This window comes from Procambarus clarkii, chromosome 86, assembly GCF_040958095.1.
Source record: "Procambarus clarkii isolate CNS0578487 chromosome 86, FALCON_Pclarkii_2.0, whole genome shotgun sequence".
In the NCBI taxonomy this organism is placed as follows: domain Eukaryota; kingdom Metazoa; phylum Arthropoda; class Malacostraca; order Decapoda; family Cambaridae; genus Procambarus; species Procambarus clarkii.
In genome coordinates this window covers 15741771-15759445 of record NC_091235.1, presented here as the reverse complement: position 1 = coordinate 15759445, position 17675 = coordinate 15741771, and the positions used below count along the sequence as shown (strand labels likewise).

Sequence of the window (17675 nt, the reverse complement as noted above, 5' to 3'; positions counted from 1 at the left end):
ATAAATAACCAGGACAACCACTTAGCGAGTGACATAACGACTGACAGACACTGATGCTTCCACCACAGTAGCCAGATCATACACCATACAGATATACTACTCCACCCCCCTCCCCCACCCTCAGGGTATACCACCACCCTCAGGGTATACCCCCACCCTCAGGGTATACCCCCACCCCCGCTATTGCCCACCTGAATACACCCACGAGCGATTAGGTCCCGTAAATCGCCGCCCAGAGACCGCTTTTCTATTGAAATGCTGATTGGAATTATTTGGATATCAATAGGAATACGCAGGAAAAGATATAAACTCAATTAAATTGAATATATAGATATATATTTATTAATAACTGCAAAGGTTTTAGCATTAATATTAGTTATTAAACGTAAACTTACAGTAAATTGATTTATATTTGAATTCCATGGAACGCAGGGCTCGAACTGTTGTATATAAACGTTTTAACTAAAACCTTTAGCAATAATTATCTTATAATGTGAGTAAACCAGGAGCACACTTACAAAAGTTTACAATAACCCACAATGTAAAGAATGTATATAGAAAGAGGATTTTTTTTGTTAAAAGCGTTAAAATAATGTTATCGGTTTGATGTTATAACTTCTAGGATACCAGGATCACACACACTCACAACACACTCAGGTGACAGGGGTCACAACACACTCACGTGACAGGGGGTCACAACACACTCAGGTGACAGGGGTCACAACACTCAGGTGACAGGGGTCACAACACTCACGTGACAGGGGGTCACAACACACTCATTTTTGACTTGTAAATCTCGTGGTTAAGTGCCGTGTTATATATTTTCCCTTGAGGGTCATTTTCTTCTTCAAGTCATTTAGGACTATAATTTATGGCTGGAGTTTTGAATTTACCATTTGTCAGTCTAGTTGGGACTTTGGTTTTTGAGAGCAAAGTGTTTAGATTCAGTGATGTTGTCCCGCTCTGGTTACTTGAGTGTTGTTGAGTCTCTCGAGTTTTAATTAATTTTGATTAGTCCTTAATGAGTTAAATTTTAATTAGTTCTTAGTGAGTTTAATTTTAATTAGTTCTTAGTGAGTTTAATTTTAATTAGTTCTTAGTGAGTTTAATTTTGATTAGTCCCTAGTGACTTTGCTTTTGAATAACGTCATTGTTTTATATACCTTGACCACAACTTAGACGCACTTCACTTGTTGTCTAGTGTACTCATGCTGTCAAGTTTGGTCACCTGGTTAACTTAGTACCATCAAGCCGCAGTGACTAGTGCCCTTGCACATGAGTTTAATATATTATTATTAACTCTCTTGTGGTGTACATCTAAATAGCTGTTGATAAGTAGACTACGTTCGTCCCAGTAAACTGGTGGCTTTTAGTCTAGACTTTCACTCTATCACTACACCATTAAAGTTGTGATTTGCTTGAGTGCCAAGAGTGAGCCTACACCCCCCCCCCAATCATTGAAGGGGGGGGGGATGTAATGTATACAACGAGCATGGGGCCAGATTCACGAAGCAGTTACGCAAGCACTTACGAACCTGTACATCTTTTTTCAATCTTTGGCGGCTTTGTTTACAATTATTAAGCAGTTAATGAGCTCCGAAGCACCAGGAGGCTGTTTATAACAATAACAACAGTTGATTAGGAAGTTTTCATGCTTGTAAACTGTTTAATAAATGTAACCAAAGCCGTCAAAGTTTGAGAAAAGATGTACACGTTCGTAAGTGCTTGCGTAACTTCGTGAATCTGGCCCCTGACCTCTGGGACCAGAGGTCAGGGGCCATAACAGCTGGTTGACTGGTGATTAAAGGATATAATTCGTCTAAATTATTCCTCCAGGTGTTAACACACTGGGCCAGGCCAGAGGTTGACCTGCGCGCGAGGAAGGACACCCAAGATTCCCCCTGAAGATGTCTTCCATTCATCAGTTACCAAGGTCGGTTATTCTCAGGTTCTTTAACTCGCAGCCATTCACACACTTACTGGTAAATATATACTTTGAACCAGGTGTTAAGATGAGTCAGTCCACTTAGTATGACATCTGTTCTGACTCTCAGGGCTAATGATTCAGGAAACGTTAAGAAATGGGCCTTTTGAGAAATGTAATGACGTAGATATCTGTTTTCGGAATACGTTGCTGGAATTTCCCTGCCGAGTAATTTAGTTCGCGATTTCCATAATAGGAGTCAAGTGTGTTTTGTTAGGAGGCGTGTTAGAAGGCAAGAGTGTTAGGAGCCAAGTGTGTTAGGAAGCAAGAGTGTTAAGAGCCAAGTGTGTTAGGAAGCAAGAATGTTAGTAGTCAAGTGTGTTAGTAGTCAAGTGTGTTAGGAGCCAAGTGTGTTAGGAGTCGGCTAGACCAGGTCTGTTGAGGGGTAAACGTGAGGTCATATAAAGCAATATATCTTTCAAATATTTCAATAGATGTCTCTTAACCTGTGCGGCTGGTGGCAGGAGAATTATATTCGGCAAAACAGGAAAACAATTAACCTTAATGGTGCCTGTTGTTCAGGATGTGAAGTGTCCGGACACCGCACTACGACACACACAATGGACACAAACATTCTAAACACAGCTCCTCGTTTGACTCCAACCACATGGGTTGGACGGTAGAGCGACGGTCTCGTTTCATGCAGTTTCAATCCCCGACCGTCCAAGTGGATGGGCACCATTCCTTTCCCTCAGTCCCATCTCAAATCCTTATCCTGATCCCTTCTAAGGGTTATATAGTCGTAATGGCTTGGTTTTTTCTCCCTGGTAATTCCCTCCCACTTCCTCGTTTGACACCTTTTTGTAAATGAGAAATATTGAAAACAGACGCAACTCCATTTAACATTTAACTTACTCACCTGATACATAAATTACAAGACATACGTTTGTGTTAAGGAGTTTTTGCAGAAAACTTTTGAGTGTTAAACTTGGACAATTGTTGCGCAAACATCATGAAACACAGAGCAAAAAAAAAAGACCAATGTTGTAGAGATACGCTACAGAATGGTTTCTATTTCCAATAAAAATCGTAGTATCGTAAAGTTACTTCTCTACTATGTATAGGCTGTAGGCTCGGGTCTTCAAGTTCACAAGCTGCAAATACAGTTATTATATTGTCGACTGGTGTGTTGAGCAGTGCGGTCAGGGCAGTGATTCTGTGGTTATTGCAAGTTGCAATAGATGATGCATAGATCTTTGGATTGAGAACAAGTACAATTTAGTAGACAGGAACAAGCTTGAATGGTCCCCAAGCCAATATGCATCCGATATATATATATATATAATATATATATATATATATATATATATATATATATATATATATATATATATATATATATATATATATATATATATATATATAAATTGGAATTTATTTTATTTAATTTAAATTTATATATAAATTTATATATATATATATAAATTGGAATTTATATATATATATATTGGTTGGAATTTATTTTAATTCATCTAAATCAAATTATACCTCTATCTCAAAATGGAAAATTTCCCCATCCGTGATCAGCTGATTCCCGGTTGGTATAAGTGACGTCACGTATTCCACCTCTGTATATGTGTTTTAAATTACTAACTCTTCGATCCTGTGATATGAAGAGTAGGAAACTGCCCGCTGGTATCTGAAGTGTATTATTAAGACGTAAAACAACGTCGATACCGTCGTGGTAGAGAACAGGACCAAGTTGAATAACGTGACTTATTTTCCGGGTTTACACGGAGAGGCGGGGCGGCGGGAGCTTCACTTGCGCACCAACGCTCACATCAACAACTGGAGCGGACCCCCGGTGGCAGCCAGCGAATTAATATCGTGTTATTTTGGGATCATCCGTCTACTCACGACTCCCAGACGTTGCTGTGAGCTTCACACTTCAAGGAACATTACATTCGGTCGGTGATTACTTCTTAAATAAGTTTTTTATGACTATAATTTCTGTTTTTAAATAACCGGCCGTTACGCCGCGAGATAAATAAAATATCCAGAATAAGTTTACGCCCTTTAGGCAGTTAATCCCTTTTCTTGGAGATTAACTGAAGATATATCAACCTTATCGGAGTTACAGAGTATATTTTCCACAGCGTGAAGAGCTTCAACCGGCAGCCAGCCGCCTCAACCTGTGATTGACGTGTTCGTCACGTGACCACCACGAGGCTAGCAACTGACTCACTTTACAAGGAATATCAGGCGGACACCTACTAATCGGCTCGACAGCTAAGCCATTTAAATCACATTTATCATAATTGTAGTTAGTTTACTAACCCCATAACAAAATATTCATAAATACTTACCATTGAATTAATTCAATTATATTTAAATTACAAGGTAGATTAAGCATTATGTGCCTCCCACCTGTTAGTTTTTGACAAAGGTTTCTCAACCATTACGAGAGTTTGAGTGAACAGCTTCATGAAGCGTCATGAAGTGCGTGTGTGTGTGTGTGTCAGAGAGGGGGGGGAGACAAGTATGGGGTGGGAGCTGTAGGTCTAGAACACCTCACGTCACTGGAGGACAGAAGAGTAAGGAGAAACATGATCACCACATACAACATTCTCAGAAGAATATCAACGGTAGATAACGACAGTTTAGCTCGGATGGTACTCGAACACGGGAACACGGGGGGAAAACATTGTACCCAAATGAGTCAGAGATTTGACAGAATTTTGTTCAGTGTCAGAGTAGTTAACAAATAGTATGCACTAGAAAGTGATGAGGTGGAGGCTGACTTCCTTCACAATTGTAAATGTAGATATGATAGAGCCCAATAGGCTTAGGAACCTGTACACCAGTTGATTGATGATAGAGAGGCGGGACCACAAAGAGCCGAAGATCCCACTACGGCTCCCCGCCGCCCTCAACCACCCGGATATTCCCCAACGCCCAGCCAGTAATGGCGGCCATGTGGACGCTCTCAACCCAGCCATAAAGAGAGGCTGACGTGCGCGTTGCGAGGGAGAGATTTACCTGTTACCAGGAAACTCTCAAAACCTTTCAAAGGCGCTCATGTTTATAGACCGAACAGGTTCCACAGTGGTTTGGATACCTTTGGTGTTCCACAGTGGTGGTGTGGATACCTTTGGTGTTCCACAGTGGTGGTGTGGATACCTTTGGTGTTCCACAGTGGTGGTGTAGATACCTTTTGGTGTTCCAGTATGTGGTGTGGATACCTTTTGGTGTTCCAGTGTGGTGTGGATAACTTTGGTGTTCCAGTGACGCGCGGCTCAGAATATTTTTTTTTAACCCGCAGTATTTGCATGCTATTTTTGGCTAAAATTCTGTGTCTGGGATGTTGTGTGGGGTGATGGTAATGAGCTTCAGATGATGGTGATGAGGGGTCAGGCGATAGTGATGAGTGTGGGTGATGGTAGATTCAGGGAGGAACGGGTAAAGGTTGGTGCTTACCTCACAGTATTTATGTACGAGTGACTATGTATGAGTGAGGCCTGCTTCTCTCTCTGCCTCACCTACCAGCCCCGATGTACCTGTTGCCTCATAACTTAACTATTCTCACATTAATCCCTTTGTCGAATCTAATTTTAAACCCGTGGGTGGAGGTGGCTTCCACAACTCCTCCTTTGAGAGCATTCCACCTGTTGACCGCCCGTACACGGTTCCAGTATTTCCTCGCATTCCTTCGCCTCAATTGCGTTGCCTGCTCCTACTTGTGTCCCCTTGTTCTGCTGCCTCTGTCCTCGGTGAAGGATGAGGTGGTAAGGAAAGAGGAGGGGGAGGGTAGAAGGGGTGGGAAGAAATGGGAGGGGTGAGAGAAGTGGGGAGGAGTTAGAGGGGAAGTGGGGCATGAGGTGAGGGGGAGTCCTGGAGCCCGTGGGTTGGGGGAACTCCAGTGTGAGCATTGTGTGATGGAGAGGACCTGAGATCGTGGTGGTGGTGAGGGAGATAGTGAGGGGGGGGCGTGAGGGTGGTGAAGGGGGGAGGCGTGAGGAGGGTGGAGGGGGGGGGGTGAGGGGTCTGCAAAAGAAAGACTGAAGAATAATGTGCATTTCTCGCCATATTGGAGCATTGGAAAAGCTGTATTGGACAGAAAATTAGATACAGGCAGACAAACAGGCAGAGTGGTAGACGGACCGTCAGACACAAATATAAAGACAGGCATGCAGGCAGACACAGCTGGAGTTCTACAAAAAGATAACAGAAAACAAACAAGAGAGAGAGAGAGAGAGAGAGAGAAGGATGGGCTGACTGCACATTCCTTGGCTGTCAGAAGGCATTCGAAACGGTCCAACACGAAAGACTTTCCCAAACTAGAGAAGCAGGCTGGCCTATCTGAAAGAGACCTACGGTTGGTCAGAAAGTACCTCTCGGGAAAGAAACAAAGGGTTTCTTTCCTGAGAGGAAAGTGAGAGCAGAGACATCAGAGTGGAGAGAGGTAGCGAGTGGAGTATCACAAGGATCGGTTCTAAGGCCCATACTGTTTGTAAAAATGTAAATAACCTTACAGAGGAAATTGTCTCCTTTATGTTAGTGTTTGCAGATGATGCAAAACTAATGAAGTCAGGTTAGGGTTAGATTGTGATGCATTGCAAAAGGATTTAGATACACTCAAGAAGTGGTCTGAAAAATGGCAACTAGAATACAACCCAGCCAAATGCAAAGTTATGAGGATTGGAACAGGAGTGCACAGACCAATTCAGCAGTGTAGGATGAAGGAAAGACAAATTCTTCAATCGGAAAAAGAGAGACCTGAGGGTGGCCATAACCCCAAATCTGATGCCAGAAGCCCACATTGGCAGAACAGCTGTATACGACATACTGGCCAACATCCGGGTGTGTCCTTCACGAACTTGGACAAATGGGCTTTCTGGGCCGAATATACAGCGAAGGTGAGACCCACTCGTGAACGCAGCCCCAGCATGGAGCTCCTACCTGAAAAAGAACACAAAGAAACTAGAAAAGGTTCAAAGATTTGCAACGAAACTCGTTCCAGAGCTGAAGGTATTGAGCTATGAGGAAAGGCTGAGAGAACTTGAAATACCATATTGGAGGAAAGGAGAGATAGGTGGGGGGGGGGGCAAGATAACAGCATACAAGATTCTGAGGAAAATTGACGAGGTAGAAAAAGCAGCATTATTCAGAGCGTTCAGAGTTAGGAACAGCAGAACGAGGGGTCACGGAGGGAAACTGGAGACGCAAATGCGTCATAAAGATATCAGTAAGAACTGTTTCAGTGATAAAGTCGTCAGTAAAAGCAATACGCAAGATGCCGAAGTCGTTGAAACTAATTAGATTCAAAATTGTAAATGTAAATATAATAAAAGCGTGAGAAATGAGTCATTGCATTGATCTACGAACGTTCGGAAGGCGGGGCCAGGAGCCTAGCTCGACCCTGGAAGCGCTTCTAGGCGAGTACGGACAGACAGACAGGACACCACCCACCATATTGCTTCACTTCTGGCAATGAGAGCGAACATACGAGTCATAAATAAAAAAATAAAAAAATTGGCTGCAGGAAGTGGAGGAGAGCAATTGCTATATATTTTTTTTTGACAAAATTGTCCATGCTTTATATTTTTAATCTTTTATTTGGAATGTAAAGGTAATGACTATCTCCTTGACTATGTCCCCTGTTTCAGGGGCGCATGCACTAGGGGACACAGGAATATAATACGGATATAAGGGAAGTTAAGTTGGAAGCCCCCTTGGGAATGAGTGATCAGTCTATTGATCTTTGAGTGCCTGGTAGAGCTAGGAATTATCTGCCCCCAAAAAGAACTTTGAAACAAAGGGCTGGCGTACCGAAAGGGAAATTATGATATGAGAAAATTCGTAAGGGATATACCATGGGACACAGAACTCAGAACGAAGTCCGTACAAGACATGATGGACTATGTCACCCAAAAGTGTCAGGAAGCAGTAAACAGGTTTATCCCGACCCGACAGGAAAAAACCGAGAAACAAAATAAGAATCCGTGGTTTAATAGGGCATGTATGAAAGCAAAGGAACTGAACAAAAGGGCGTGGAGGAACTTCCGAAATAACAGAACATCAGAAAGCAGAGAGATATACCAGAGAACAAGGAACGAGTATTTTAGTGTGAGATGAGAAGCTGAGAAAGAGTATGAAAATGATATAGCTAATAAAGCAAAGACCGAACCAAAGCTACTCCAGTCACATCAGGAGGAAAACAACAGTGAAGGAACAGGTGATGAAACTTAGAACGGGTGAGGACAGGTAGACAGAGAATGACAGAGGTGTGTGAAGAACTCAACAAGAGGTTCCAGGAGGTCTTCACAATAGAATATGGAGAGGTCACTGCACTAGGAGAGGTGGCAGTAACCCAGGCAGCCTTGGAAGGGTTCGAAATGACAAAAGATGAGGTCAAGAGGCATCTGTTGGATTTGGACGTGAGAAAGGCTGTTGGCCCGGACGGAATCTCACCATGGGTATTGAAAGAGTGTGCAGGAGCACTTAGCTTGCCACTCTCCATAGTGTATAGTAGGTCACTGGAGATGGGAGACCTACCAGAAATATGGAAGACGGCTAATGTAGTCCCAATATACAAAAAAAGGGTGACAGACAAGATACACTGAACTACAGGCCAGTGTCCTTAACCTATATGCCATGCAAGATGATGGAGAAGATCGTGAGAAAAAGCCTAGTAACACATCTGGAGAGAAGAGACTTCGTGACAACCCATCAACATGGGTTCATGGAGGGTAAATCTTGCGTTACAGGCTTAATAGAATTCTACGATCAGGTGACAAAGATTAAGCAAGAAAGAGAAGGATGGGAGTGGTCTGCATTTTTTTGGACTGTCGGAAAGCCTTTGACATAAAGCCTCAACTCCCACAAGCACAACTAGGTAAGTACATGGGGGGAAATTGAGTACATTAATGAGCCCCAGAGACATTAAAAGGAAATTTGTTCAGTGTCAGAGTAATTCAGATTCCTGAGCCCAGTAGGCTCAGGAATCTGTACATCAGTTGATTGATAGTTGAGAGGCGGGACTAAAGAGCCGAAGCTCAACAACTTGGTTAGTACAGACAGACACAGACAGGAAACTACCCACAATATTGCTCCACCTCGCAATAATTGGCTCCAGCAAGTGGACGAGAGCTATTACTAGATTTTTCTACAAAATTTTCCAAGCTTTATATTTTTAATATTTTAATTGGAATATAAAGGTAATGACCTAGCTCCTTACTTATTCACGGGGTGAATATATGTCAGTGAATAGTGGTGACATATTGTATGCAACATGCACTGATTCCCTTGAGTGTGGCCTTGAGTGAGACCTTGTATGAGACCTGCGTGAAGCCTTGTGTGAACCAACCAATATTATGCCAGACAACATCTGCCAGAACCGTCACTAGAGCGGTACCTGTGGCCCCAGTGACCAACCCATACATATAACGGAAGGCAAGGAAGCTCTGTGAGGCGACGGTGTTCCAAAGGCCCCAACATCAATAGCACTCTAGTCTGTCTCTCTCTCTCTCTCTCTCCCTCTCTCTCTCTCTCTCTCTCTCTCTCTCTCTCCTTCCTCTGATCAGAATGTGTAATATTTAGGCCAGCGACACGAGTCGATCATGTCCGATAACCGGCGCTGTGAAGCCTGGATGTCCCAGAGACAACTAGCCTCCTCATCCACTCACAACAATGCCTATAGAGCGTACACTGATCATTGATGTGTTACGGCAGCATAACTCTATTGATTTCCTTCCAGAGTTCAAAGACGACACTGTGTTTGGGGAGTTAGTCTGGTCCTCAGTAGCTGAACCGGCAGAATTATGAATCAAAATTGCATTAGAATAAAAGGAAAGAGAGACAGAGAGACGCAGACGGACATATCGTCTCCGTCAGTGGCGACCATACGACAATCTGACAGGCAAAGACACAGCAGAATCAGACGGACTGAACATAGACATTAAAGTTTTCAACTATCAATGAAAATAGTTTTCTAAACTCTGTGAAGTAACGATAATAAACCATGGAGTAGAGGATATATGAGACAGGAGGAACGGAGGGGAGAGATGAGGGAAGAGCAGAACAAACGAAAGGTAATAAATGACCAATAGAGAGCAAAGAGTGATAAGTAGTGTTTGGGAAAGATAAAAGGCTCCAGTCCACTGGATTACCTGCAGGGAACACGGGGTGTGTGTCAGGGGCGGTGAGAGGCCACGATAGCACATGTACATGAGATGGGACAAGATAGCACATGTACATGAGATGTGGGGTCAAGATAGGACATGTACATGCTCATGTAGAATATAATGGAAATGACCCCTTTGTGTTAGTGTCCCAAGTGTAATGTGACTGGTCAATATGTGTGACTGGCGCTGTGTAGCGATGTAGTTAAAAAGGTAACAGTGCGGGGGTGGAACAGCTTGTTAGTCTCCGCGTATGATTAGTCAGTATTATTCTCGGTGTTTCTATACTTTCATCTACGTAATGGGCCGGGCCCCGGTGCCTGGACATCTGTTGCTGGCAGTTATCGAACATTTACACTTGTGGCGCGGTGAGCAATGGCTGTGGTTCACTGCACCTGCATGGAACCATGTGGTTCGTGCCCCCCCCCCTCTCTCTCTCTCTCTCTCTCTCTCTCTCTCTCTCTGTCTCTCGCGCTTTCTCTGGAGACGAGACCATGGTGGTCAACACGCCCTGTCCACAGCATCTGGGTCTGGTACAATCTGTCGCACTTGAAGACAGATGGTCTCTCTTCTGAAATAATGATCTGCAGTTCTTGTTCAATGTTCAGTATTCAATGTACAGTGTTCAGACGGATGTATGAGTGAAAGTTTACAACTCAGTGTTGCCATTTAAGACGTGTTTAGCCAGTGTTGACCCCGGCTGAAAACACCCGCCACGCAACACCCGCCAGGAAACACCTGCCCATCTTTGGTCGCATTCAGTCGACTCGATGAATGAAAAGGAATTTCCCTGTAAGTAACTTATTTTAATTAGTCTCAGAGGTCAGGGGTCAGGTCAGGGGTCACCGTGGAGGTTTACTATTTTCAGGACAGTTCCTGCGACCAGTGTTGCCAAGGTAGTATTAGAAGGGCAGTGTTGCCAGAGTTGTGACGTCAGGGTCAGTGTTGCCACAAGTGTATCCAGGGCGGCTATAGTGAGGTCTCCCCTCCCCTAGGGGCTCCCTGCACGCCGCCCTGAGTGAGGAAAGTGACCTCACACTCAGGGATAATAATCATTCCTCATTAATTATCCTTGACGCCGTAAATGATTAATATTTAGGCCGATAAAATTATATTAACGAGATTTTTTATCACGTTTTGCACAAAAATGTGACTATCAATTTACTCCCTCTCTCTGTGGGGTCTCATTGTATTGACCTCTCTGTGGGGTCTCATTGTATTGACCTCTCTGTGGGGTCTCATTGTATTGACCTCTCTGTGGGGTCTCATTGTATTGACCTCTCTGTGGGGTCTCATTGTATTGACCTCTCTGTGGGGTCTTATTGTATTGACCTCTCTGTGGGGTCTCATTGTATTGACCTCTCTGTGGGGTCTCATTGTATTGACCTCTCTGTGGGGTCTCATTGTATTGACCTCTCTGTGGGGTCTCATTGTATTGACCTCTCTGTGGGGTCTCATTGTATTGACCTCTCTGTGGGGTCTTATTGTATTGACCTCTCTCTGTGGGGTCTCATTGTATTGACCTCTCTCTGTGGAAGTCTCCTGTATTGATCCTTCTCTGTGAGAGGCCCACAGTATTGAGCCCAACACAACACTGGTGAGAGGGTCCTCACCAGGCCCTGAGGGTCCAACACTGGTGAGAGGGTCCTCACCAGGCCCTGAGGGTCCAACACTGGTGAGAGGGTCCTCACCAGGCCCTGAGGGTCCAACACTGGTGAGAGGGTCCTCACCAGGCCCTGAGGGTCCAACACTGGTGAGAGGGTCCTCACCAGGCCCTGAGGGTCCAACACTGGTGAGAGGGTCCTCACCAGGCCCTGAGGGTCCAACACTGGTGAGAGGGTCCTCACCAGGCCCTGAGGGTCCAACACTGGTGAGAGGGTCCTCACCAGGCCCTGAGGGTCCAACACTGGTGAGAGGGTCCTCACCAGGCCCTGAGGGTCCAACACTGGTGAGAGGGTCCTCACCAGGCCCTGAGGGTCCAACACTGGTGAGAGGGTCCTCACCAGGCCCTGAGGGTCCAACACTGGTGAGAGGGTCCTCACCAGGCCCTGAGGGTCCAACACTGGTGAGAGGGTCCTCACCAGGCCCTGAGGGTCCAACACTGGTGAGAGGGTCCTCACCAGGCCCTGAGGGTCCAACACTGGTGAGAGGGTCCTCACCAGGCCCTGAGGGTCCAACACTGGTGAGAGGGTCCTCACCAGGCCCTGAGGGTCCAACACTGGTGAGAGGGTCCTCACCAGGCCCTGAGGGTCCAACACTGGTGAGAGGGTCCTCACCAGGCCCTGAGGGTCCAACACTGGTGAGAGGGTCCTCACCAGGCCCTGAGGGTCCAACACTGGTGAGAGGGTCCTCACCAGGCCCTGAGGGTCCAACACTGGCGAGAGGGTCCTCACCAGGCCCTGAGGGTCCAACACTGGCGAGAGGGTCCTCACCAGGCCCTGAGGGTCCAACACTGGCGAGAGGGTCCTCACCAGGCCCTGAGGGTCCAACACTGGCGAGAGGGTCCTCACCAGGCCCTGAGGGTCCAACACTGGCGAGAGGGTCCTCACCAGGCCCTGAGGGTCCAACACTGGCGAGAGGGTCCTCACCAGGCCCTGAGGGTCCAACACTGGCGAGAGGGTCCTCACCAGGCCCTGAGGGTCCAACACTGGCGAGAGGGTCCTCACCAGGCCCTGAGAGACCAACACAACACTGGTGAGGAGATCAATGTCTGAGAACTCCTTCACATTACCTTAAGGTGTGAGTCTCAGGGGGGGGGGGGGGTATAGCAGGCCGTGAGAGAGAGAGAGAGAAAACAGAGAAGGAATGTGATGTAAAGAAGAAAGATGAGGGCAACAAGAGACAGAGAGGGAAGGTGTAGAGGTACAAAACAGGAGGAAGGGAAGATAGAAGGAGTGGTTGAGGGAGGGAGAAGTCTGCCTTCTCTTGCAGTGATGCATTAATTAATGTCTCAGATGACTTTATTGCATCACTGAACATCATCGTCTATGAATTACAAGTTTAGTCTAATTTCCATTATCCTTTGGTGTAATTGGCTGGTCCAGGCATCACAAACCTGCCAAGGAAACTATGTTGTCTCTAGTCGTCTAGAGACATTGTGAGCAATCCCCCCCAGTCTGTGACTAATTGGTTCTGGGAGTAATGAGTCGGGACCTGGTTTGTTCTGGTCTTAAGGAAGGTGAGTAAGTTGTAAACTGTGGTATATTAGCTACGGAGGAGCCTTCAGGTCCGGAGAGTAGTCCAAGTGCGGGCTCTCTCGCTCTCGCTCTCTCTCTCCCTCTCTCCCCATCTCCCCCCACCTCGTACAGTGCACTCTGGGTAGGTCGTTTCTCGTTTGGTATCTGTTACTACATCCATAATGAAATTGATGCGAGCATGTTGCCAGTCTGGTATTTGTGTGACAAGCGCGTGAGAGGTTTGATGTGCCGGACCTGTGTAAGGCGGCTTCACCAATATCCAATAGTTGGCATTGCACTTTTATATATTAGGTGGGAGGGAGGGAGGGAGAGAGAGAGGAGAATTGTTTCGATAAAGTAGACGTGATATGGAAAATGTTTTAAAGAGAGTTGAGAATTAATATTGTATTGAATATGAGTCGGCAATAACCAAGATTTCTGCCCATGATGAGATGCTTGAGATGAAGAGATGACGTGAACATATCACCACGAACACGGCCTCGTTGTCACCAGCATCCTGACTCCCGTTAGCAAGCTGACAGCTGTAGGCTGACAGCTGTAGGCTGACAGCTGTAGGCTGACAGCTGTAGGCTAACAGCTGTAGCCTGACAGCTGTAGGCTAACAGCTGCAGGCTGACAGCTGTAGGCTAACAGCTGTATCCTGACAGCTGTAGCCTGACAGCTGTAGGCTAACAGCTGTAGGCTGACAGCTGTAGGCTAACAGCTGTAGGCTGACAGCTGTAGGCTAACAGCTGTAGGCTGACAGCTGTAGGCTAACAGCTGTAGGCTGACAGCTGTAGGCTAACAGCTGTAGGCTGACAGCTGTAGGCTGACAGCTGTAGGCTGACAGCTGTAGGCTGACAGCTGTAGGCTGACAGCTGCAGGCTGACAGCTGCAGGCTGTCAGCTTAACTCAAGGTAAGCCTTGCCCACTAGTTTCCCTGGAACACAACCCGCAAAATCGTTTAACAACCAGCTACCCAATCACCGTATGGTAGGTAGCGGGATGTTCCTGGAAGTGGGAGATCCCCGGCAGTGGAATATCCACCCCAGTCCACTTGGACTGGACGGTAGAGCGACGGTCTCGCTTCATGCAGGTCGGTGTTCAATCCTCGACCGTCCAAGTGGTTGGCCACCATTCCTTCCTCCCGTCCCATCCCAAATCCATATCCTCATCCGTTCCAAGTGCTATATAGTAATGGTTTGGCGCTTTATCCTGATAACCCTAACCAAAGGGGAGGGAACTAACACGTTCTATCAGACGTACAGAGAAAGTCTAAAAAGTCTAACATACGGGTTCCAAGCTTGTCGTGAAGACTGAGCCTCACTGGTGCTTTAGCGTCAGACTTTAGGCTCTGCAGCTTTATGGCTCTTTAGTTTTAGAGCTTGAAGTCCCGTTAAGCTCTACAGGTTGCGTCTTTGTTATGTTGTACAGCTTGAAGCTTCCAGGTGGATAGCGCGAGGCGTTTGTCTCTTGTTTCATGTGCACTCTTCTTTTTTGTTTGGGGTCTATTTAAGGCACGACAATAACATTCCTGTTTGTGTGTGTTTGTTGGTTTGTACGCGCGCCTTCAAAACTGTGTCTGTCACGTATGCGTAGGTGTGTGTGTGCATTCGTGCCGTGTGTGTATGTGCATTCGTGCCGTGTGTGTATGTGCATTGCTGCCGTGTGTGTGTGTGTGCATTCGTGCCGTGTGTGTGTATGTGCATTCGTGCCGTGTGATGGTATATGATCTTCCCTGACGTAACTAACAGCCAATTAGACACGAGCGGTTTCAGAGGTCACGCTAGACCTGGTGGGAGTTTTTAGCGGATTTATTATGTAAATTATTGAGTGGTTGACGCAATTATGGAAATGTCAGGCGGCTTTAAGTCTAGTTTTTGGTTAGAAAAGTGACGCAGGTGAAGTTGGTTATACTCTGACCTGAAGATACACATGTTGGTTATACCCTGACCTGAAGTGTTGCATGTTGTGTTGGTATACCTGAAGCTGGCGTAAGTTACATTAGACTTAAAGCAGGTTAAGTTAGACGATTACATTTTTCACCTTGATCATAGGGTACATTATATAAGTATGGACTAATATGAGCAGGTTACACTTGCCTCTAATATAATATTAGGCAGGTCGGATGGTATGGTTAGGTTCAGTAACATTTAGTAAGGTTAGGTTAGCTAAGAATAGATTACATTAGCTATGGATAGGTTAGGTTAGCTAAGAACAGATTACATTAGCTATGGATTGGTTAGGTTAGCTAAGGATAGGGTGTCCACGTCATACATCAGAAAATTTAAAAAGACGACGTTTCGGTCCGTCCTGAAGCCGACTTGATAATGTCCAAGACGGACCGAAACGTGGTGGTCTCCTTACCTTGTGATGTGCGGTTGGTCACATACCTTCAGCCACGTTGTGACTCATCGTCTGCCAAGGTATGGATAGGTTAGGTTGGACAAGGCTCGCTAAAGATGGGTTTGATTGGCTACGGATAGGTTAGGTCGGATTAGGAAAGGTTGGGAAATATAAATTTTAAATTCCCCCACAAGACTCAAGAGGACCACTTACACATTGAGATGGTTCCTTCCATTCCTCTCTCCCTTCTCACCCTCCTTCCCTTCCCCCCCCCCATCTGCCCCCTCCCTCTGCCAGGCCCCCCTCCCTCCGCCAGGCCCCCCCCCCCTCCACAGAAGCACTCCAGCAGAGTCCCCGCACTGAACCAGCTAAAGTGTTGCCACCCAAAATTGCCACCATTTCTGACGTTCCTCGCCGCAGACTGTGGTCAAGTGTGTCGTGTGCCACCTCTCTCTCTCACGCGTCTCTTCTCTCACTTCTCCTCACTCACAGGTCTCCTCTCTCTCTCTCTCTCTCACTCCTCACTCAAAGGTCTCCCCTCTCACTCTTTGTTTCCACTTCAACAGGTATTCCTTTACATAAAATAACCATACGGCCAACCACAAGTTCAGCCACGTGTACAGCCACACCAACAGTCACGTGTACAGCCTCACCAACAGTCACGTGTACAGCCACACCAACAGTCACGTGTACAGCCACACCAACAGTCACGTGTACAGCCACACCAACAGTCACGTGTACAGCCACACCAACAGTCACGTGTGCAGCCACACCAACAGTCACGTGTACAGCCACACCAACAGCATGGCAACAACGACTCCATCTTTGAAATAAACAGGGCCAGTCTCATGAATTTTAGTGTGGAACTCATCAGGAGCGAGGAGGAGGAGGAGGATACTGTGAGGAGTCATGAGGGGCCAGCACCTCCTCCCAGCTCCCTCACACCACACACTCGCCCAGTTACGGCATGGGTTATCCCGCCTCCTCAAGCCTACGTAATCCTACCACTTGGAATATCTTTTCTTTTTCTGATTTTCCAGACTCCTCTCCCACCCACACTGGTCCACTACACTTCCCCCTCCCACCCACAGTGTCTGGTCCACTACACCTCCCCCTCCCACCCACACTGTCTGGTCCACTACACCTCCCCTCCCACCCACAGTGGTCCACTACACTTCCCCCTCCCACCCACACTGTCTGGTCCACTACACCACACACCTAACGCCGGAATTAGCTTCCACTGAACTCTAGAATCCTTCCTTGCTCTGGCAGTTAAGGCAGGCTTCCAGCCCGGCCTCCGGTGGTAACTGGCAGTTAAGGCAGGCTTCCAGCCCGGCCTCCGCTGGTACCTCTGGCAGTCTCGCTGGTATTGGGAAATGGAATAAAATTGAAGATATAAAAATAGGCAGTGTTCGTTAACTTGTTGGAGCAAGTTATGGAATTGTTGTGATGCATTGCTGTATGACGGACGGTGGGGAGCAGACTGTCTTTAGTGGACGGTGGGGAGCAGACTGTCTTTAGTGGACGGTGGGGAGCAGACTGTCTTTAGTGGGTGGTGGGGAGCAGACTGTCTTTAGTGGGTGGTGGGGAGCAGACTGTCTTTAGTGGGGGGTGGGGGCAGACTGTCTTTAGTGAACGGTGGGGAGTAGACTGTCTTTGGTGGGGGGTGGGGAGCAGACTGTCTTTAGTGGGTGTGGGGGGCAGACTGTCTTTAGTGGGTGGTGGGGGCAGACTGTCTTTGGTGGAGGGTGGGGGGCAGACTGTCTTTAGTGGGGGGTGGGGAGCAGACTGTCTTTGGTGGGGGTGGGGAGCAGACTGTCTTTGGTGGGGGTGGGGAGCAGACTGTCTTTAGTGGGGGTGGGGAGCAGACTGTCTTTGGTGGACGGTGGGGAGCAGACTGTCTTTAGTGGACGGTGGGGAGCAGACTGTCTTTAGTGGGGGTGGGGGGGGGTGGGGAGCAGACTGTCTTTAGTGGGGGGGGGGAGCAGACTGTCTTTAGTGGGGGGGGGGGGTGGGGAGACAGAGGCTGGGGGACGGGGGGAGAGCAGA

At 46.8% G+C, this 17675-nt stretch overlaps 1 protein-coding gene across 1 annotated transcript in view; it reads left to right on the top strand.

Moving 5' to 3' along the window:
* Positions 1-1835: 1835 nt before the first annotated feature.
* LOC123767558 (neuropeptide CCHamide-1 receptor) overlaps positions 1836-17675 on the top strand; it is a 34146-nt gene continuing 18306 nt past the window's right edge. Inside the window, exon 1 of the mRNA XM_069317142.1 lies at positions 1836-1933. The gene's annotated coding sequence lies outside the window, so the exon portion shown is untranslated. The remainder of the gene's footprint in view (positions 1934-17675) is intronic.